This window comes from Lolium perenne, chromosome 2 (assembly GCF_019359855.2).
Source record: "Lolium perenne isolate Kyuss_39 chromosome 2, Kyuss_2.0, whole genome shotgun sequence".
Classification (NCBI taxonomy): Eukaryota; Viridiplantae; Streptophyta; class Magnoliopsida; order Poales; family Poaceae; genus Lolium; species Lolium perenne.
This window is the reverse complement of record NC_067245.2, coordinates 157,987,609-158,012,176: the sequence shown is the minus strand read 5'-3', so window position 1 is coordinate 158,012,176 and position 24,568 is coordinate 157,987,609. Positions and strand designations below refer to the sequence as shown.

The following is a 24,568-nucleotide window of genomic DNA, read 5'->3' as shown; positions in this document are numbered from 1 at the left end:
TAAAGATGCACGTGCCACGCACGTAATATAATCTAAAATAATTTTATTTTGAGTCCTATTTATTTTTATAAAGAGCCAATTTAATGTGTCTCATGTCCAACCATCTGAGGAGACGAGCGCGCAAAAAATGATCCACCCACATGTCTCTACATAAAATTTGTGATCATATAAACAAATGTATTATTTAATTTAAATATATCTATGATGTAAATGTGCGTGCAATGTACTGTTCACAAAAATATATGATTGGTTTAAATCCATGAATCTTAAAATGAAGTACAAAATGAGCAATGACATAGTATGTGAAAGAGATTCTTTTTTGTCAAGTATAAAGACACATGAATCTATGAAAACTTGAAATTTAGAAGCACCGAAGATATGTATATAAATAAGTTTAAGAGATAGCTCACGTAACAAGTGAAAGAGAAAATAAAGGAGAGGTACATCCTTAATCTCAGCAACAGCACGTGGAAGTGAAAATAAGTGGAAGACAAGACATGTCCTACGGGAAGGAGGAAAACACTCACCGACAGCCTTGTCGACACATTCCTCAGTCCTCGCCGTACACACTCTTTCTTCCTCCTCTCTGGCTGTCTTGCCCTCCAGTCCTCCACTACCTCCCCGCCGATGGCGCGTGGACGGTCGCTCCACTGCCCTCAGCCGCCGGCGCGAGGACCACTGCCTCCCCGCAGCCGGTGCGAGGACCACGGCCGCCACAGCCTCCCCGCAGCCGGTGCGAGGACCACGGCCGCCACAGCCTCCCCGCCGTTGCCACGAGTTCCAGATGCTCCACTGCCTCCCTGCCCCCTCCCCACCGGCGCGAGAACCGCGTCCTCCTGGGTTCCCCTCCGCCGGCGCAAGGACGGGCCCCTCCCCTGGTTCCCCTCCGCCGGCGCAAGAACTTGTCCCTCCCCTTGTTCCCCTCCACCGACGCCAAGATCGCTCCTTCCCCTGCCTCCTCACGGCTGCCGCGATATCCACCCCATACACTACCTCCCCGCCACTGCCAGAACGGCCGGCCCATCCCCTGCCGCGCTCGCGTTGGAGGAATCAACAACGTGGGCTGGGTCCTCCCGGCTCCCTAGGGACAAGTGACGCCGGTGTTGACACCCCGCTCTGGCGGGTTGGCCGTGTCGCAAGCCTCTCGGTCGACTCCCCTCTCCACCTTGCTCACCACTGGTAATTCGTCGTCCCCCTCGTCTCAATTCTGCTCGATTCAGTTGTTTACAGTAAATATCGTTTGATAGCAACTGAATAAGTGAATCAGCACATTGTGGTATCTTCATAAGTGGTTCTAATCTATTTGATAGGATGCCACACAGTTTCTAGTAAATGATGCAAAGGTGATTCAACAATTTTTCTGGTTCTTCTGAAGCTGTTCTGGAACCCTGAAGGTTAGTTATATTTTGTGTGCTCCCACTGTTTCTACCCTTTGTGAAAATCCACAGCAAGATATGAGCATATTTTCTCTGTAAATGGTGTAGATAAAAAGTGCTATTGATGCAATATGAAACATAGATGCTCTTCAACGCACAAAGAAAGAAAATGTATCCAGGATTTACTTGACTGGCTTTCGCTAGCATTTGAATTTGAGGTAAATCGTTGCTTGCCCATTTATGCTCTGATATTGCATATGAGGTAATGGAAGAAGCAGCAGCTAATGCTTCTCCACATTGGTAGACAGGCAGAGTGTTCTGACATGAAAGCATGATTCATGCAGAGCAAGACGATGACTTCTATGAGCTTCAACCCTGCTGATTATTATAAGTTGTTTTCAAACAGGATGGCAGGTAACTTACATGAACTGTTAATATTTTTTGAAAACATTCTCAGATTCTTAGTAAACCTGTTAGTAATTTAGAGCCAACCCCAGCAAGACAGTCCAATTATTACTGACAAATTGCTAGAAAATGGGTGGCATATAATAAGCAAGCCATCAGGTTGTACAAATTTTTAGAACACATAAAACAGGAAAAAACAAATTCAAGCTAATAACATTGATAACCCTTCATGGATGTTGATCCGTAGTTCTAAACTGTGTATACAACTTGATGCCATCTTTTGGCTGACAAACATATGACAGTAATACAATTTTACGTTGTGGTTCAGCATCTTCCCTAAGTCCGAGTATGAGCCAATGATAATTACAACAGTAGCAGCAAGCACCAACGTATCCTGGTGAAAAAGTAGTCGATCAACAAAAAAATACAAAATAATATAAATAGATAGTAGTAGCATTAGTTATAAAATGAAGAGAAAAGACGGATCAATTAACTGAACATGCGCACCTCACATCCGAATTAAACAATCAGCTTTCAATAGCAAAGTAAAGATGGTCTATATGGTTCAGCCTCATTAAAATCTGCAAATAAAAAAAATGTTGGATTTTTAAAAGTTGTTGTAGATACAAGAACATAGATGCAAATAAACTTTAGAATAACGCACCTGCTTCACCCCTCTAAAACATCACGATAGACAATGTTTTTGGTGCTTTTCCCGGATTTATCAACCTCATTGTTCGGCTTGGGCAAAATCCGTGTCGTCTTTCTTAACACTCCCCTTGACAATGCAACATATAGCTGTCCATGTGAGAATACAGGCTCGGGAAGGTAAATACCGACATTTGGTATGGTCTGACCCTGTGCCTTGTTAATGGTCATCGCAAAACTCAGACGGACGGGGAATTGTTTTCTCTTTAGTTTGAAGGGAAGTGAGATGTCATCCGAGGGCGACATAGGGATCCTAGGAATGAATACCCTCTTTCCAAAGATGTCGACCACCAACAATCTCGGCGTCGATTGCATTATCCTGGAAGGCTCGATCATAAGCCGTGTTCCATTGCACGAGCCATTATGAGGGTCAAGGTTTTGAGCGAGAATGACCGGCAGTTGACCTTTAATCTCAAAACATGCGGGGGCAAGCCATTTGGTGTGATCGAGTTCAAAAAGTCAATAGTGTAATTATTCTGCAAGTCATCCTCAGTTGAGTCGAAGCTATGATATAACCTTTCTTTGCCAGGAAACCTGGAAATCATCTTGTTATTCAGGTCATCCACATGCTCGTTCTTGGTCGAAAGTATTGCACGTGCGCTCATGTATTCTCTTGATCTAGCATTGGCATGCAGAGATGGGAAGACATTTTCGATGAGCGTGTTTATAGCTTTTTCATCCTCGGTATATCTGATCACAATGTCATCAGGGAGACGCACATAGTCATCACCAATTGTCTCTTCCGTTCCATTGCCGATCTTCAAGAGGTATTCGGAGAACCAAGGATCAGCTTGTGCCCGCATATTGCGCGTGAGGCGTATCTTACGTGTCTTCTCCCACAGATAGGATCTCAGAAGTGTTGCATCCGTGATCTGTGCTCTTGTCCCACTTGTCACAACAGGAAGGACCTGTCTGAAATCCCCACCAAAGATGACAACCTTCCCCCCAAACGGCAAGGGACATTCCATTATATCTTGGAGCGATCTATCAAGTGTCTCAACTGCTTGACGTTTGGTCATAGCGACTTCGTCCCAAATTACCAAGGACGCCTGTTTTAGCAACTCCGCCGTACCACTCTGCTTTGTGAAACTAAACATGCTGTTATCTTTGAGCTTGATTGGAATTTTGAACCTAGAGTGCGCAGTACGGCCTCCAGGCATTATCGACGCCGCTATACCTGATGTAGCAGTTGCGATCGCTATTAGGCCCATGGAATGCACCTTCGCAAGCAATACCTTGTATAAGTATGTCTTGCCAGTGCCTCCTGGACCATCAACGAAGAATATCTGGCCTTTTTTGTTTGTCACATGATCCATTATATCATTGAAACCAGTCAGCTGTTCACTGTTCAAACTGTGAAGTAGATCTAGATGTTCTTTGTCTGCGGTTACTTGCCTCTCCTCTACTACCTCCCTATACTCCGCCTCATAGGAACTATTGGTATCAACCAGATCTGGAAGTCCAAAGCTTGTAATATCCTTTCCCATGGATTGTAACATATCCCTGATATCTCTAAGGACCATCTGCTCTATTGTTGCATCATTTGATTGATTAAGACGGTAATCCTCAGACATTGATGCTAGATGTTTGTCCCACATCTGTCGGATTTTTGTTGCCTCGCAGAATACAAGTATAGTCGCAAACAACCTTCTTAGGGCACAAGGCATCTGAAATGTGGCTGCCTCTGTCATGCAATCATCAAGGGTCCTATCGTGCTCAATGAGGCCTAAGTGCTCACATGCCTGCCTAAAGGAATTGCATAGCTTGCCATTTACAGTTTTTAAACCGTCAAATGAAGTGGCTCCTCGGACATGACTTAGGAGCACACGCAAGTAGTACCTATCTCCTTCAGCAGGGTGTGCATACACAAGTCTTCCAATTTGCGATCTCTTATTTCTTCTATTCTGCCATTTTTTATTTCCAGCAATCCATACCGTAATGTTAGAAACTCTCAGTACAACCATTTCCGTCTTTGTAGGAAACTTCCGGTTCATCTCAAAGTACTCGGTAAGCATGGACTTGGAAGAAGATGGTCGAGCAACAACATCTTCCAGATTTTCACAGGCATTAAATGCGACTGGATTCATGTTTGGCAAATGAAGTTGGAGTTGTAGCACAGATGGACTTACACCAAATAATTTATAACCATAAATCCGGTACATTGCATCTGGAGGTGATACAAAGCGTGCATCCCTATATTGTCGAATTTCATTGATGATTCCACCACTATTGATGATATCCTGCTCGCATGCAAAGGATGCTTTGTCATGACCTTTGTAGATGTACTTGAACAAGTACTTGACTGCCTTGATACTCGAGCATGCTTCGACATTAATGTGGCAGTTGTATCGCATAAGCAGAAAGGGGTTGTAAGGGACGACCCATCTGTTATCCAAATCTGCTCCTCTGATCCTGACTCCACGCCCGTTGTCCCTTCTTCTATAAATGGGATATGAGTCTTTCCCTTGCTGTGTGGCAGCGCAAAATTCTCTTGGATAATGAAACCGGCATTGGCCGTCAATCATGCAAGGACAACTTTTCTTCAACTCACCACAGGGTCCGTGCAGCATGTGTTTGATGACCAAATCATGTAGAACATGGTATTTCTCTTTGTCAGGTATCTCTGCAGATATCACCCGATCATAGTCATCTGCGGTCGCTAACTTGTTTTTTGCTTTCATGATTAGAAGTATATGTTCATGCGGGAGGCCTCATTTCTGAAACTCAGTGACATGTACATAAGCTGCGACTTCTCCAAAGTGCTTACCCTTAGTCAGCAAGTTCATCAAATCTTGTTGTTTCGCTTTGAATACTCTTGCCACAAGGTCTGGACGGTCTTGTGGCAATTGTCCATGAAACAATTTCTCGGTTATCTCCTCCCAATAGGGATTGCAAGTCATCGTGATAAAATAGTCCGGTTTACAGTATTGAACTATTGCCATCGCATCTAGGAACCTTCGCTGCATGTCACGGTCACCACCAGGAAATGTACGTGGAAGCACAATTCTCTTGCCAATCCGATCACCGCGCGACTCACCAGCAACGACGGTGTCAACAAGACCCTATAATAAAAGTATATAAGGTTATAGAAAAGCATGCAACATCTATATTATGCATCATAAGTAACACAAGCACGCTACCTGGTAGAGGTCAGCACGTAAAACCTTCTGATTTGCCGGCTTTGAGTACCAGTCAAGCCTCATAGTCTCAATTTTTATATACATGTCAACAGCCCACTGTTGGAAAAGGCGCCCCCCGAACAATATTATGTTTAAAAGCTTCTTCCTGACCCGCACTTTGAAGCAGTAGTACTCCCTCGCACTAACAAATTTCCTGGATTTTGTTGGATTTTCCTCATTATCACCAAAATCCTCATCTGGGTTATCCTCGTCATCTAAAAATTTGTCAACAGATATATTTGTAAATTGTTTTGGACACACTTCTCATTTAAAGTTAGCAATTATGACCAAACCTTCAGGTAAATTAGTGGCATGGTCTTCATGCGGTGCCTCGTTACACATTGTTTCTTGCATCGTGTTGTCATCTAAATATTGCTTGACAACATTAGTATTCTAACATTAGACACATAAGAATATAATATTAAAATAAGAAATGGTGACCAATACCTGAAGGTAAATCAGTGTCATTGTCTTCATGTGATGCAAAATTCACAAATTGTTCTTCTCTAATCAAGTCATCATCTCCTAGACGGAAGAAAACATAAGCTTTCATCCGTATCATTCATAAGTGTAAGTATAGAAATTAATAATGAACATCATACCTCTAGGTAACTCAAAGGCTTGTTTTAGTTGTTCAACTGTTGAATGTTGGGTCGTGTCATCAGGTGGCGCAACAAATGGCATCCAACGATTCCAACCAGTCTCCCCACGTGGGAATAATAGAGGATATGACAATGGGTCGTAACACCCGTAGTATGCTCTAATATACAAGGGACGGTCTCCTTTTCCATGCACAACAACACTCCTGTCAAAGTAATTTTGTGGGTCGCTCCCTTCAACCCATATCGCTGCCACCTGAGAAGTCGTTGGGGCATTGTACCTTCGTTGATCCAGTTTGATATCTGTGTTTATTGAGATCCTATATTCATCTAGATTTGGAACAGACCCAAGGCTCTTGAAAACCTGTGCATAAGGGTTCCGCTCTAGTATTTCCAAAATCGTTCGTATAACATCTATATTAAGATCTGGAGACCTCTTAACCCTGTGAAGCAAGTTTTCATCTGTATCATAAATATAGAGCTGCAAATGTCGAGGGCCATTATCAGCTGCCACCAGATTATCAAGAGCATGGTACAACCCCTGAGATACCCGAAATGTATATACGCCAGTTCTTGCAGCCGTGCTGACTCGGCGATCAAGGGTGACTCCTAGACTTGTGAATGAGAAGTGTGAGTTGAAATACCGAATATTCTCTCTAAAATATTTAGCATCATCATCCTCTTGACTTGTGAATAATCGTTTCAACTCTTCTGGAACCTGTGGAGTAACAATTGATACTCTTCCTTTTCTGCAGCAAAATGCAGGTCCCTCATACGGAAACCGTAATGCCCCACAGTGTTGGCAGTCCGGTACCTTTCTTAGGACATGATGCTTTTCAGGTAGGTTCCGGTATATGAATTCCTCAGTATTTGCTTTCGGTGTTGCTCGTGAAGGATGACTTCCATTTTGATACGATTCAAAAGGAACATCTAGCACAAAAGATTTTTTTTTATATAAATCTGGGTCATTCTAGAATGTGCATTTGAGTGTGCTAAAGTGGAAAATACAGCAATGAAATACCTTTTTCAGTAAACATTCTAGCTTCTTCGTCAGGCTCATGGTCTGCTGCTTCTCCACGTTGCACCGTCCCCAAGCAATCTAGGAGGTAATAAATTGGTCAAACATAATTAGTTTGGAGAAATATGAGGTTGATTGGAGCCACTTAGAAGCTCTATGCCTGAATGAATGTACGAAAGAGAATTACGGTCAAATAAAGAACCTCCATTATTTAGCACTATAAATAAAACATATGGACTAACCAGCATTTGTGCTTTCTGGGTTAGGTAGGTTGTCAACTGTACTGAGTTGGGGTATCTCAATCCCTGACAGCTGTGCGAGGGGCCCTGCATTGTATTGCATATGTAAGATCTAGAGGAAAGCAGATTATAGTTATATTATTATTTAGACCACGTATGTACCAACGTTGAATGGTAATACCTTGGGCAACATCCGTTATGATGTTGGAAATTGTTTGCGTTGTAGTACGGACATGGGGCATAGCAACAGCTCTCTTTCGTCCAGCAATATGTTGCACCTGATACACATCATTCCTGTGCAACCAATTGGCATCATCATCGTATGCTACATGTGATTGACATGAATTTGACATAATTGATATATCTGCAACAACATTGCAGATACCATTTCAGTACATATTATTGCATCAATATGCAAGCTAGCAAAAAGGCATACTTTTTTTTTGATATGCTTCATAACCTGCACGTGCTACTTTTTGTAGTTGGGTGACAACCGATTGTGCTGTAGCTGGCGTGTGTGTAGCAGTGCCATCGTTGCTGAGGAGGGCAGCAACAACTTTTTTCTGTTCACGGGATTGGCGTTGCCGTTTTAATATTTCATCCCTATTTTGTGCATACCGCTCTTTGTCCCTTTGCCTCCTTATCTCTTTAGGATCTGCATATATGATACAACATATTAGTATCTTAATAAATTAGGGGTACGCTTTCTAATTGTTGAATGTCACTACCAATGGTTATGGACACAGGTGTTTGTGTATCATCTTCATGGCCATTGCTGTCGGCTTTACCCACATCCATTTTTTTTGAGTGTACGATTGATGTTGTCTCTTTAATATATTGTCCCTATTCTGCGAATACCCGAGCCTCTCTAGTTGCATCTTCAGTTCTGTAGGGCCTGCATATATGATATGTTGTATAAGTGTAAACACCCGGATTTTTAAGTCCAGATGCCTGTTATGCCATACATCGCAATCCCAGGAATATTGTTGTTGCGAGACATAACAGTTGAATATCATAAGTCATCATTCATTACATACCATAGTCGTCTTACAATTAGAGATCACATGATCCATCTTACACAAATAGTTGATCTATCGATCAACATACACAAAGTTCATAGTTTCATAGCGGAAGCGTAAAGTAGAAGGGACTCGCTAGTCCACAGGCCAACGTCTGACGTCAGAAGATTCCCTAGTTGTCGTAGGCGTCCTGCTGGTCGTCATCTTGATGGTTCTGCTCCTCTTCATAGTCTGGCCATTTGAATAGCCAGGGACACAGCCGTGAGTACTTTAAAGTACTCGCAAACTAATACTAATGTAAGTGCTAACAATTCTAGTAAGGGGCGCTAAGCTCTAGTTTATTTTGCATAAAGCCAATTTTAGTTCACAAACATTTTTGTAAACAACTCTTCATGTGCTAACTAACTCAAGTGGGAACATTAGTGTCATTCCCACAACTCCGTTGTGATTCAAAGTCAAGGTCACCTTTCAAGTTCAAATTCACAAGTCACCCTTCACCATTCATAGTTTTCGACAAGTTCTGATGACGGAATAGTATGGCCTTTCCAACTGTCCATAACCGAGGACGCGGCTATTCGAATAGGTTTAACTCTGCAGAGGTTGTACACTTGTGCCACAACAATTGCAATAGCTCGTCAGGTAATCGGCCCGATTTATCGTGACGCAAAGACGCGAACTACCAATCATAACCTTTCATTTACATACCCTAGTATAGGCACCTCTCCCCATGAGCTTGGCCTCCCGGTGAAGACAAGCGTCACTGGAACTGCACAGGGCTTGGGCCGGACATTCACCTCATTTCGCATCATATCATATCGTTTCTGTTGTGGTAGAGGCAGCTTTCGGCATAACCCCGATGACGCTTGTTTAGAGGGAACCCATACTAAGACACACAAACTTCCAGTTAAGCCTTACCCAGATTCAGGTATTGTGGGGGTACTTGTAAAATTGGAATGGTATCGCATCCGAACCCAACCATCAGTGTTTTTGTAAAATTCACCAAGTCATTCACCAGTCATATTCACCTTCAAAATCTTTCAATAGAATGACTCATCATTCCAAGGTTTTCAAAGTCATTTCACACACACTTGTTCCCATCTAGACTAGTCATCTTTAATTTAGCACTAGCATCTAAGTATGATGGGGTGCTAAGTACTTTGTTTTGCTTCTAGGCTAACTTTGATACTCTTGTACTAATTCCCAACTAACCAAGTGAATCATGAATCAAAAAGGTACTTTGATAAAACAAAAGTAAATAAAGCTTGTACGGTAAATCTGGGAAATAGGATCATAAGCATAAAGTAAAATAGGGGAATGCCTTGCTCATAGAAAGCTTTGCACTTTGCAAGAGTATTATCTTGCAACCAAAATGGTTTGCATCAATCTAGCTTGCATTTGTAAAAGCTTGCTAACTTTACTACTCTAGTAAACTTCTTTACTTTGACCAAAGTTAAATATAAAAGCAACTTATTGAGAAAACAAGTAAAAACTTGTAAAGTATAAACTTGGGATAGGCTTATATAAGAAAAGGTAAGATTCATGGTGCCTTGCCCCAAGGGGGCTTTGCACTTTGCAAGAATATTAGCTTGCATTGGTAATAGCTTGCAATAATATCAGCTTGCAACATTATAACTTGCATTGGTATTGGCTTGCCTTGGTTGAAGTGAGGGTCCAAGTTCTCTTCTCCTTCCTCTTTGTAGAAGTCCTCCTCTTCCTGATGGTCTCCGGTACTAGCGTCTAAAATACGAATGCGGGGTACACAATCATCATACCAAACTTACATACTAAACTAAGCACACCCATGATGTACCCAACTTAAACTAGCATCACACCTTACTATTAAGTTGGTGAAAGTGTTTTTCTTTTTCCAGAAAAATAATTTCCTCTCATACTAACTTAGGTGTTACTTTTAGTTACTTAGAGAAAATAATTTCCTCTCATTATCTTATTAGGATTTAATTCCTCTCATGAACAATATATGACCTAGGTTGACCAAAGTCAACCTCTTCATACTCATCCTTTAAGAAAATGATTTAAATGAGGTTCCATACCTCATGCAATTTAATACTAACATGGTAGTGACTTAATGTCACCAAATAACTCAATATGAGCTTATATAGACCATGGTCACTACCTCATGTTGAATTACTTGAGAACAAGATTTAAATGAGAGGAAAACCTCTCATATGATTTAACACATAGTTGTAACTAGGTTAACAACTACCATTGAGGTGATTTAACCTCATCAACAATTCATTGGCTATTCTAACATCACTTGCATTCACACCAACTATTCTATTCTCCCAATTACTACAATTAGGGTGCATTGGTTGTGTTGCTTGAGGAAAAATAATTTCCTCTCCTTACATATGTAAATGACAGTTTCCATATAGTGTTTGAGAAATACTTTTCTCTCATTGAAATCTTCTTAAGGTTTTATTTCTCAAACAATCATACATGAAATCATGTTGACTCAAGTCAACCATTCATCATCAGTATTTGAGAAATTGATTTAAATGAGGTAAAGTACCTCATACCATTTAATAACACTACATAGGCTTTAAATCTCTAAGTACTTCATATAAGAGAGTTTGGACCAGGGGTCCAAACTTCACATGAATTCATTTGAGACAAAGTTTAAATGAAGTATAAGACTTCATAAGAATTACTTAATAGTTTTGGACAATATCCACTAGTTAAACTAGCCATATTATCCATTACTTAAACTAGGGCATGATCATGCAAAGTGACCACACCATTTTCTTGCATAAACAATTAGTGTAAGTCAAATGTGAGCTATTGGAGTTGGAATCAACTCAATATCTATTTTGGTTGATTTTTAAGAATTATTTGAATGTGCAAAAGTCCCTGACTTGTTCTTTTTGTCAGATTAATTCTACCAATAGTTTTGAGATGGGACGAGTGGCATTTGATAGATAATTTCACTAGCTTTCCAACGGTATAAAATTCATCAATTTTGGTTCAGTAGATTTGAAACTATTCAATTTCTAAAACAGGTTCAGTATTTAAATTTATACCCAATTTATCTAACCAGATTTTTAAAAAAATGGGCCGGCGGGAAATTAAACGGGCCCAAGGATTTGAAAAAGCCAGGGGGCAGAGTTGGGCCGGCCCAGCAGTGCGTCCAGCGCAGCGGGCCAGCTGACAGGGGGACCCACCCGTCAGTGGGTGAAACTCACCGAATCGGTACGGGGGCTGAGAGGCGTTGGATCAGAAGCAGATCTGACGGCGGAGAGTCGTCGTCATCGATGATGCGAGGGAGGCGCTGGCACGGCGGAGGTAGGGGGTCGACGGCGAGCTGGGACTCCGGCGAGGGTCAGCGGCGGCGCAGGACGGAGTTGTCGACGATGAGGAACCTCCTGGTAGTAGTGGCGTTTCCTGGGGCGGCCTCCTTCTCCGGCGAGCTTCGGCGACGGAGAGCGGCGGTGAGGTAGCAATTGGGCGGCTCTGGTGGGCAATGCGGCGAGGCGAGGTGGCTAGGCTACTCAGGGAGGAGAGGGGAGTCGAGAGGCGTGCTCAATTTGAAGGGAGGGGTGCTCCTTATATAGCAGCGAGGAGAGGCCGAGGGTGCGGGGAAGGTCGACGATGGCGACGGCGTTCTGAGGCGCGCAGGGGCAGGGTGATGGGGGTGCGAGGTAGGCGACGGCTAGGTGTGGTCGAGGCGGTGCTAGCGAGCTAGAGAGCGAGGTGGGGGACAGGCTGCTGAGCGAGAGCGATGACGAGTACTGGCGGCACGGGCGCGGGAAAATGGCGAGCTGGTCGACGGCGACAGGCAGCGCGAGGACACGGGACCGTGTCTGGTGGGTTGGCGCGGCGACGGCGAAGCTCAACGTGCTCCGCGGTGGTCCAGGGGAGGCGCAGAGGGATGGGGCGACGCGTGCTCTGTGGGTGTCCGTGGCGCGCGCACGACGCCCTCGGCATGGCCCTGGGCTGATCTGGGCGCGTGCGTTTCGGCCGCTGTCATCGTTCACCTCGACAGGGGCATGGCTAGGGAGGTCTAGGGAGGTGAGGTGGAGCCAGAGGACAAGGTGGCCAGAGGGTTAGTCGAAGGGGAGAAGGGGAGGAAGAACATGGCCGGCATGGCCATGTACATGCAAGCTATGCTTGCTCCTTTAGGGTTTCTGTGGTGGTGTGATGAGGAGAGGGGACAAGGGGACAGGGTAGAGTAGTTAGGAGCATTAAGGTTGAGGGTAGAGTCACTATTCTAAATAGTGGCAAATAGTTCCCTATTTGTATTTCACAAATTTTGTCCAAATTTGGTTAAGTGCACATGGTTACTAAATTGGAAAATGGTGGGTTTAGTTGAGTTGCCAAAGATCAGAGACAACTATGTGTGGTGGTGGAATTTTCAAATTTAAAGAAAAGCAAAAATGGCTAAGTGGAGATTGTTCCCCATAATAAAAAGTGCCAACTTTGGATGAGCATAGCAAATGATCAAAAATGATTTTGGCCAGGGGGTCTTTACAAAAAATGTTCACCTTGATGTTGACTTTGAAATGGTGCAAAGAGTTAGCAAGAGTTAGTTTGAGAAAATTGAATGGCAAGGGCTCAAAGTAGTGATCAGGCTATTAATGGCAGATTTGACCAATATCACATGTGATCCCTGATGGCGTGTAACTCACACGTTCGTTGGGAACCCCAAGAGGAAGGTATGATGCGCACAGTAGCAAGTTTTCCCTCAGAAAGAAACCAAGGTTTATCGAACCAGGAGGAGCCAAGAAGCACGTTGAAGGTTGATGGCGGCGGGATGTAGTGCGGCGCAACACCAGGGATTCCGGCGCCAACGTGGAACCTGCACAACACAACCAAAGTACTTTGCCCCAACGAAACAGTGAGGTTGTCAATCTCACCGGCTTGCTGTAACAAAGGATTAACCGTATTGTGTAGAAGATTATTGTTTGCAGAAAACAGTAGAACAGTATTGCAGTAGATTGTATTTCAGTATAGAGAATTGGACCGGGGTCCACAGTTCACTAGAGGTGTCTCTCCCATAAGATAAACAGCATGTTGGGTGAACAAATTACAGTTGGGCAATTGACAAATAAAGAGGGCATGACCATGCACATACATATTATGATGAGTATAGTGAGATTTAATTGGGCATTACGACAAAGTACATAGACCGCTATCCAGCATGCATCTATGCCTAAAAAGTCCACCTTCAGGTTATCATCCGAACCCCCTCCAGTATTAAGTTGCTAACAACAGACAATTGCATTAAGTATTGCGCGTAATATAATTAGTGACTACATCCTTGAACATAGCACCAATGTTTTATCGCTAGTGGCAACAGCACATCCATAACCTTAGAGGTTCTTGTCACCCCTCCAGATTCACGGAGACATGAACCCACTATCGAGCATAAATACTCCCTCTTGGAGTTACTAGCATCAACTTGGCCAGAGCATCTACTAATAACGGAGAGCATGCAAGATCATAAACAACACATAGACATAACTTTGATAATCAACATAACAAGTATTCTCTATTCATCGGATCCCAACAAACGCAACATATAGAATTACAGATAGATGATCTTGATCATGTTAGGCAGCTCACAAGATCCGACAATGAAGCACAATGGGGAGAAGACAACCATCTAGCTACTGCTATGGACCCATAGTCCAGGGGTAGACTACTCACACATCACTCCGGAGGCGACCATGGCGGCGTAGGGTCCTCCGGGAGATGATTCCCCTCTCCGGCAGGGTGCCGGAGGCGATCTCCTGGATCCCCCGAGATGGGATCGGCGATGGCGGTGTCTCTGGAAGGTTTTCCGTATCGTGGCTCTCGGTGCTGGGGGTTTCGCGACGGAGGCTTTAAGTAGGCGGAAGGGCAAGTCAGGAGGGGGCACGAGGGCCCCACACCACAGGGCCGCGCGGCCAAGGGGGGGGGGGCCGCGCCGCCCTAGGGTGTGGCCACCTCGTGGCCCCACTTCGTCTCCTCTTCGGACCACGGAAGCTTCGTGGCAAAATAGGACCCTGGGCGTTGATTTCGTCCAATTCCGAGAATATTTCGTTACTAGGATTTACGAAACCAAAAGCAATGACTTGACAAAGAATCGGCACTTCGGCATCTTGTTAATAGGTTAGTTCCGAGAAAATGCACGAATATGACATAAAGTGTGCATAAAACATGTAGATAACATCAATAATGTGGCATGGAACATAAGAAATTATCGATACGTCGGAGACGTATCAAGCATCCCCAAGCTTAGTTACGCTCGTCCAGCGAGGTAAAGCGATAACACAGATAATTTCTGGAGTGACATGCCATCATAACCTTGATCATACTATTTGTAAAGCATATGTAGTGAATGCAGCGATCAAAACAATGTATATGACATGAGTAAACAAGTGAATCATATAGCAAAGACTTTTCATGAATAGCACTTCAAGACAAGCATCAATAAGTCTTGCATAAGAGTTAACTCATAAAGCAATAATTCATAGTAAAAGCATTGAAGCAACACAAAAGAAGATTAAGTTTCAGCGGTTGCTTTCAACTTATAACATGTATATCTCATGGATATTGTCAACATAGAGTAATATAATAAGTGCAATAAGCAAGTATGTAGGAATCAATGCACAGTTCACACAAGTGTTTGCTTCTTGAGGTGGAGAGAAATAGGTGAACTGACTCAACATTGAAAGTAAAAGAATTGTCCTCCATAGAGGAAAAGCATCGATTGCTATATTTGTGCTAGAGCTTTGATTTTGAAAACATGAAACAATTTTGTCAACGGTAGTAATAAAGCATATGTATCATGTAAATTATATCTTACAAGTTGCAAGCCTCATGCATAGTATACTAATAGTGCCCGCACCTTGTCCTAATTAGCTTGGACTACCGGATCATCACAATGCACATGTTTTAACCAAGTGTCCCAAAGGGGTACCTCTATGCCGCTTTGTACAAAGGTCTAAGGAGAAAGCTCGCATTGGATTTCTCGCTATTGATTATTCTCAACTTAGACATCCATACCGGGACAACATAGACAACAGATAATGGACTCCTCTTTTATGCATAAGCATGTAACAACAATTAATAATTTTCTTATTTGAGATTGAGGATATATGTCCAAAACTGAAACTTCCACCATGGATCATGGCTTTAGTTAGCGGCCCAATGTTCTTCTCTAACAATATGCATGCTTAACCATAAGGTGGTAGGTCGCTCTTACTTCAGACAAGACGAACATGCATAGCAACTCACATGAAATTCAACAAAGAGTAGTTGATGGCGTCCCCAGTGAACATGGTTATCGCACAACAAGCAACTTAATAAGAGATAAAGTGCATAATTACATATTCAATACCACAATAGTTTTTAAGCTATTTGTCCCATGAGCTATATATTGCAAAGGTGAATGATGGAATTTTAAAGGTAGCACTCAAGCAATTTACTTTGGAATGGCGGAAAATACCATGTAGTAGGTAGGTATGGTGGACACAAATGGCATAGTGGTTGGCTCAAGTATTTTGGATGTATGAGAAGTATTCCCTCTCGATACAAGGTTTAGGCTAGCAAGGCTTATTTGAAACAAACACAAGGATGAACCGGTGCAACAAAACTCACATAAAAGACATATTGAAAACATTATAAGACTCTACACCGTCTTCCTTGTTGTTCAAACTCAATACTAGAAATTATCTAGACCTTAGAGAAACCAAATATGCAAACCAAATTTTAGCATGCTCTATGTATTTCTTCATTAATGGGTGCAAAGCATATGATGCAAGAGCTTAAACATGAGCACAACAATTGCCAAGTATCACATTACCCAAGACATTATAGCAAATTACTACATGTATCATTTTCCCATTCCAACCATATAACAATTTAACGAAGAAGAAACTTCGCCATGAATACTATGAGTAGAAACTAAGGACATACTTGTCCATATGCTACAGCGGAGCATGTCTCTCTCCCATAAAGTGAATGCTAAGATCCATTTTATTCAAACAAAACAAAAAACAAAAACAAACCGACGCTCCAAGCAAAGCACATAAGATGTGATGGAATAAAAATATAGTTTCAGGGGAGGAACCTGATAATGTTATCGATGAAGAAGGGGATGCCTTGGGCATCCCCAACCTTAGACGCTTGAGTCTTCTTGATATATGCAGGGGTGAACCACCGGGGCATCCCCAAGCTTAGAGCTTTCACTCTCCTTGATCATGTTGCATCATACTCCTCTCTTGATCCTTGAAAACTTCCTCCACACCAAACTTAGAACAACTCATTAGAGGGTTAGCGACAATAAAAATTAACATGTTCAGAGGTGACACAATCATTCTTAACACTTCTGGACATTGCATAAAGCTACTGTACATTAATGGATCAAAGAAATTCATCCAACATAGCAAAAGAGGCAATGCGAAATAAAAGGCAGAATCTGTCAAAACAGAACAGTTCGTATTGACGAATTTTATCGAGGCACCAGACTTGCTCAAATGAAAATGCTCAAATTGAATGAAAGTTGCGTACATATCTGAGGATCACTCACGTAAATTGGCATAATTTTCTGAGTTACCTACAGGGAAAACAGCCCAGATTCGTGACAGCAAAGAAATCTGTTTCTGCGCAGTAATCCAAATCTAGTATGAACTTTACTATCAACGACTTTACTTGGCACAACAAAACACTAAACTAAGATAAGGAGAGGTTGCTACAGTAGTAAACAACTTCCAAGACACAAAATAAAAACAAAGTACTGTAGGTAAAAACATGGGTTGTCTCCCATAAGCGCTTTTCTTTAACGCCTTTCAGCTAGGCGCAGAAAGTGTGTGTCAAGTATTATCAAGAGACGAAGTGTCAACATCATAATTCGTTCTCATAATAGAATCAAAAGGTAACTTCATTCTCTTTCTAGGGAAATGTTCCATACCTTTCTTGAGAGGAAATTGATATTTAATATTACCTTCCTTCATATCAATGATAGCACCAACAGTTCGAAGAAAAGGTCTTCCCAATATAATGGGACAAGATGCATTGCATTCAATATCCAAGACAACAAAATCAACGGGGACAAGGTTATTGTTAACGGTAATGCGAACATTATCAACTTTCCCCAAAGGTTTCTTTGTAGAATGATCAGCAAGATTAACATCCAAATAACAATTTTTCAGCGGTGGCAAGTCAAGCATATCGTAAATTTTCTTAGGCATAACGGAAATAGTTGCACCAAGATCACATAGAGCATTACAATCAAAATCTTTAACCTTCATCTTAATTATGGGCTCCCAACCATCCTCTAGCTTTTTAGGAATAGAGGCTTCGCGCTCTAGTTTCTCTTCTCTAGCTTTTATGAGAGCATTTGTAATATGTTGCGTGAAAGCCAAATTTATAGCACTAGCATTAGGACTTTTAGCAAGTTTTTGTAAGAACTTTATAACTTCAGAGATGTGGCAATCATCAAAATTCAAACCATTATAATCTAAAGCAATGGGATCATCATCCCCAATGTTGGAAAAAATTTCAGCGACTTTATCACGAGCAGTTTAGTGATTTTAGCGATTCAGCAGTTTCTCGCGCTTTACATTAGAAGTGGAAACATTGCTAACACCAATTCTTTTATTATTAATAGTAGGAGGTGCAGCAACATGTGTAGCATTAGCATTACTAGTGGTGGTAATAGTCCAAACTTTAGCTACATTCTTCTCTTTAGCTAGTTTTTCATTTTCTTCTCTATCCCACCTAGCACGCAGTTCAGCCATTAATCTTATATTCTCATTAATTCTAACTTGGATGGCATTTGCTGTAGTAACAATTTTATTTTCAATATCCCTATTAGGCATAACTTTCGATTTCAAAAGATCAACATCAAGACAAGACTATCGACTTTAGAAGCAAGTATATCAATTTTCCCAAGCTTTTCTTCAACAGATTTGTTAAAAGCAGTTTGTGTACTAATAAATTCTTTAAGCATAGCTTCAAGTCCAGGGGGTGAACTCCTATTATTGTTGTAAGAATTCCCATAAGAATTAGCATAACCGTTACCATTATTATAAGGATATGGCCTATAGTTGTTACTAGAATTGTTCCGGTAAGCATTGTTGTTGAAATTATTATTTTTAATGAAGTTTACATCAACATGTTCTTCTTGTGCAACCAATGAAGCTAACGGAACATTATTAGGATCAATATTAGTCCTATCATCCACAAGCATAGACATAATAGCATCAATCTTATCACTCAAGGAAGAAGTTTCTTCGACAGAATTTACCTTCTTACCTTGTGGAGCTCTTTCCGTGTGCCATTCAGAGTAGTTGATCATCATATTATCAAGAAGCTTTGTTGCTTCACCAAGAGTGATGGACATAAAGGTACCTCCAAAGAAATTTGAATCCAATAAATTCCGCGAAGAAAAATTTAGTCCTGCATAGAAGGTTTGGATGATCATCCAAGTAGTCAGTCCATGGGTTGGGCAATTTTAACCAGAGATTTCATTCTTTCCCAAGCTTGTGCAACATGTTCAGTATCTAATTGTTTAAAATTCATTATGCTACTCCTCAAAGATATAATTTTAGCAGGGGGATAATATCTACCAATAAAAGCATCCTTGCATTTAGTCCATGAATCAATACTATTCTTAGGCAGAGATAGCAACCAATCTTTAGCTCTTCCTCTTAATGAGAAAGGGAACAATTTTAATTTTATAATGTCACCATCTACATCTTTATATTTTTGCATTTCACATAGTTCAACAAAATTATTAAGATGGGCGTGACATCATCAGAACTAACAGGAAAATTGCTCTCGCATAACAAGATTGATAAAGCAGGTTTAATTTCAAAGAATTCTGCTGTAGTAGCAGGTGGAGCAATAGGTGTGCATAGGAAATCATTATTATTTGTGGTTGTGAAGTCACACAACTTAGTATTTTCAGGGTTGGCCATTTTAGCAACAGTAAATAAAGCAAACTAGATAAAGTAAATGCAAGTAACTAATTTTTTTGTGTTTTTGATATAGCAAACAAGATAGCAAATAAAGTAAAACTAGCAACTAATTTTTTTGTATTTTGATTTAGTGCAGCAAACAAAGTAGTAAATAAAACTAAGCAAGACAAAAACAAAGTAAAGAGATTGAGAAGTGGAGACTCCCCTTGCAGCGTGTCTTGATCTCCCCGGCAACGGCGCCAGAAAAAGAGCTTGATGGCGTGTAACTCACACGTTCGTTGGGAACCCCAAGAGGAAGGTATGATGCGCACAGCAAGTTTTCCTCGAGAAGAAACCAAGGTTTATCGAACCAGGAGGAGCCAAGAAGCACGTTGAAGGTTGATGGCGGCGGGATGTAGTGCGGCGCAACACCAGGGATTCCGCGCCAACGTGGAACTCGCACAACACAACCAAAGTACTTTGCCCCAACGAAACGGTGAGGTTGTCAATCTCACCCAGCTTGCTGTAACAAAGGATTAACCGTATTGTGTAGAAGATGATTGTTTGCAGAAACAAGAGAGAACAAAGATTGCAAGAGATTGTATTTCAGTATAGAGAATTGGACCGGGGTCCACAGTTCACTAGAGGTGTCTCTCCCATAAGATAAACAGCATGTTGGGTGAACAAATTACAGTTGGGCAATTGACAAATAAAGAGGGCATGACCATGCACATACATATTATGATGAGTATAGTGAGATTTAATTGGGCATTACGACAAAGTACATAGACCGCTATCCAACATGCATCTATGCCTAAAAAGTCCACCTTCAGGTTATCATCCGAACCCCCTCCAGTATTAAGTTGCTAACAACAGACAATTGCATTAAGTATTGCGCGTAATGTAATTAGTGACTACATCCTTGAACGTAGCACCAATGTTTTATCCCTAGTGGCAACAGCACATCCATAACCTTAGAGGTTCTTGTCACCCCTCCAGATTCACGGAGACATGAACCCACTATCGAGCATAAATACTCCCTCTTGGAGTTACTAGCATCAACTTGGCTAGAGCATCTACTAATAACGGAGAGCATGCAAGATCATAAACAACACATAGACATAACTTTGATAATCAACATAACAAGTATTCTCTATTCATCGGATCCCAACAAACGCAACATATAGAATTACAGATAGATGATCTTGATCATGTTAGGCAGCTCACAAGATCCGACAATGAAGCACAATGGGGAGAAGACAACCATCTAGCTACTGCTATGGACCCATAGTCCAGGGGTAGACTACTCACACATCACTCCGGAGGCGACCATGGCGGCGTAGGGTCCTCCGGGAGATGATTCCCCTCTCCGGCAGGGTGCCGAAGGTGATCTCCTGGATCCCCCGAGATGGGATCGGCGATGGCGGCGTCTCTGGAAGGTTTTCCGTATCGTGGCTCTCGGTACTGGGGGTTTCGCGACGGAGGCTTTAAGTAGGCGGAAGGGCAAGTTAGGAGGGGGCACGAGGGCCCCACACCACAGGGCCGCGCGGCCAAGGGGGGGGCCGCGCCGCCCTAGGGTGTGGCCACCTCGTGGCCCCACTTCGTCTCCTCTTCGGACTTCTGGAAGCTTCGTGGCAAAATAGGACCCTGGGCGTTGATTTCGTCCAATTCCGAGAATATTTCGTTACTAGGATTTCTGAAACCAAAAACAGCAGAAAACAGCAACTGGCACTTCGGCATCTTGTTAATAGGTTCGTTCCAGAAAATGCACGAATATGACATAAATTGTGCATAAAACATGTAGATAACATCAATAATGTGGCATGGAACATAAGAAATTATCGATACGTCGAAGACGTATCAATCCCCAATTGAGTTTGAAAAACATTTGAATTGGGTTTCTTTGATTCCAATAGTTGTAATAAGTGTTTCGTAACATTATTCAACTAATGGTGAAGATCAAAATGGTCTAGGGTCAAAATTTATAAAAATGGCATAAGCCATATGTGAGGGTTTTGTGATTTTCTCACTTTTATTCTTTTATTTCTCTTTGCTTCATTTTGACAAGCGTGAGGTTTATTTGGTGTTAGATTGAGTTAGGTGAAAGGTTCAAACCATTGAAACCATTTCAAATGGTCTTGCTCAAAGATTTGTAAAATTGGCCATAATGCATGAGAGGTGACATGTCAAAATTTCTTATTCTTGTAATGTGCTCCCCTTACTTTACTTGAGCAAGGTTGAGGGTCAATTTAGGGTTAGATTAGGTTTAGAGATGGTTTCACACCATTTGGTCAAAGTGGAAGTGCATAGGACAAGAATTGATGAAGATGGCTAGGTGTCACATATGCCTCTATGCATATGTGGCATTTGATTTTTAATTTGACTAGGCTTGACCCAATTGATGTTGTTGAGAGTTGAAATGGTATATAGGGGTGATCCAACCATTTACTAGAAGTCTTAGGGTCAAGATCCTCAATTTCACAAATTTGATATTTTGCTCTCATATGCCTCTATGGCATTATTACTTTCTTTTTTACAATCTTTGGTTTCATTTTGGATTGGGTTGGAGAAGTACTAGATAAGGTTTAAGAAGGTTTTCCAATCCTCTAAATAAAGTAGAAAGGCCTAAGGTAAAGTTTTACAAAATAGCCATAGGCATATATGCCTCTTTCTTAAATAAGATCTTTCCTTTTTATTTTATTTCTCAAAGATTGATGACAAGAGGGATGTAGTTTAGGGTTTAATAAGTTTTGCAATGGTTCACCACCATTTAGCAAAATAAGAAAAGGTAGGGTTCAATATTTACATATTAAGGCTATCGGCCCACATATGGCTTTTTCTTTAATTTAAGTTTCTCAAAATAGATCCAAATGATTTTTGAGAAGGTTAGGGTTTAGGGTTTTTCTTATTTGATTTCTTTCTCTTTTAGTTTTATTTGGTTTGTGATCTTCACTTGATCACTTCAGGGTTTTAGGGTTTATCACATAAGCATAATAACACTCATCAGGGCAAAAAGCACAAGTAAAAGGTATGAGTACTAAGCATAGCACTCTATTTAAGAAAAGTTTTTGTAGGTTCTCATTTTTGGAAAAAGGAAATTCCTTTCCTCTTTATTTTGAAATTTGGGGTGTTACAATAAGTGTCACATCATTTACCTGTGTAATAGGCAGTATTTTTGAGAAATACGTGAGCAGTGGGTGTTGCTGATGTCCTCAATTGTAGTACACTTCCCAGTGAGAGCAGCAGACGTCGTAATATCATGAGATTGAACTGTATGAACATGTGTCATATTTAATCACCATGGAAATCATGATAGTATGATGTAACCGCAAATTATACGACATGTAAGCATGTAGTATCAGGTCATCATTACTTGGGGATGTATGCTGCACATTTTGCATGTCATTTGGAAGTGATGTTGAAGCCTGTTTATTTTCACGGACTTGACGACGTCTTTTCTGAATTTCATCTTTATTTCGGGCATAGTATTCTCTATCCCTCCGCCTCTTCAATTCTTTAGGGTCTGTATAGATACATAGAGAAAGTTAGCACCTCGCAAATAGCAGTGTTCATTATTATCGTAAAAGAAACAATACGGTGCAATACGGTGGTGATAGTTACCCAAGGAGTGGGTGTTGCTTATATCCTAAAACGGAGTGCGATCCTCCGCTCGATTGGAAGATGGCATACCGTGGATGTCTGTAAGTAATCCAATGTGCTATATTAGAAGAGTGTTTGTCATTAGAAGAATTACAAACCTGTCCAATGATATATTTATATCTATCCGAAACATTTTAAATTTATCATGCAAACAGTGCTGACATTAATCATTTTTATAGGCTGGAGCATGAGTATTTTTCTTTTGCAATTTACCATTGAAATCAATTGTTTCTGAACTGATAGGGTGTTAAAGGTTGATGTTAGGCATGGCAATCCAGAATGTTGTTGTAGCTAGATCCGTACCAGGGGATGGAGATTGAGGACATGGGTGAGGTTGAAGACATCCATCAGAAGGTTCGTGATGATCAGTTATTGTTTCTACTTTGTGATACTAATCCCAAATATAGTTATGGCTTGTAGCACGAATCAAATTTTCAGGGCGTTTGATACCTCAATGATTAGATGGGACTGGCAGGTACTTGAGAATCCAATCCAATTTGTCGCCAGTGGGGAGATGAAGGAGGAGCGATGCAGGCTTGCGAGGTCACCTTGGAGTCGACGTTGCTGTGCAAGTATTCAAGGTCGCCGAGGAGGGAGAAGACGGGCTGTGCAAGATTGCGAGGTTGCCGTGCAGGGAGACGTTGGGCTGCTGGTCAGCGTATGGCGCGGTGGCCAGGCAAGGCAGGCGGCGAGCTGCTGGGCAGCGTATGGCGCGGTGGCCAGGCAAGGCAGACGGGCGGTTGCTGTTCTGGACAGGAGATCCGCGGTAATCATTTTTTAAGTTTTGGGATTGAAACTTACGTGATTAGCGGGGTGGGGACGTGGGATTCCTATTTTCCTCTGTTGGTGATTGGTGAAGCATGGTCCGTCAATGTTAATTCGTAAGTGCACACCGGTCCTGTATGTCAGTTTGAGAGATGTGGGCCTGATAATGTGGTGATGTTTGGTCTGTGGGCAATTAGCGGGGTGTATGTAAGAAAGTTTATGTTTGCTCTTTTATTAGTAGTGGAGATAAAGATGCACGTGCCACGCACGTAATATAATCTAAAATAATTTTATTTTGAGTCCTATTTATTTTTATAAAGAGCCAATTTAATGTGTCTCATGTCCAACCATCCGAGGAGCGCGCAAAAAATGATCCACCCACATGTCTCTACATAAAATTTGTGATCATATAAACAAATGTATTATTTAATTTAAATATATCTATGATGTAAATGTGCGTGCAATGTACTGTTCACAAAAATATATGATTGGTTTAAATCCATGAATCTTAAAATGAAGTACAAAATGAGCAATGACATAGTATGTGAAAGAGATTCTTTTTTGTCAAGTATAAAGACACATGAATCTATGAAAACTTGAAATTTAGAAGCACCGAAGATATGTATATAAATAAGTTTAAGAGATAGCTCACGTAACAAGTGAAAGAGAAAATAAAGGAGAGGTACATCCTTAATCTCA

At 41.5% G+C, this 24,568-nt stretch overlaps 1 non-coding gene across 8 annotated transcripts; it reads left to right on the top strand.

The window, feature by feature from the left end:
• Positions 1–533: 533 nt before the first annotated feature.
• Positions 534–24,103, top strand: LOC127323466 (uncharacterized). Of its 8 annotated transcripts, none has more exons than XR_011752030.1 (8): positions 534–1,179; positions 1,311–1,394; positions 1,485–1,594; positions 1,721–1,790; positions 6,747–6,897; positions 7,023–7,107; positions 23,348–23,458; positions 23,580–24,103. It is a non-coding gene; the product is annotated as an uncharacterized protein (transcript). The 8 variants fall into 8 exon arrangements; XR_011752031.1 differs by having other exon boundaries at positions 23,567–24,103; XR_011752034.1 differs by having other exon boundaries at positions 23,358–24,103.
• The last annotated feature ends 465 nt before the right edge of the window (positions 24,104–24,568 follow it).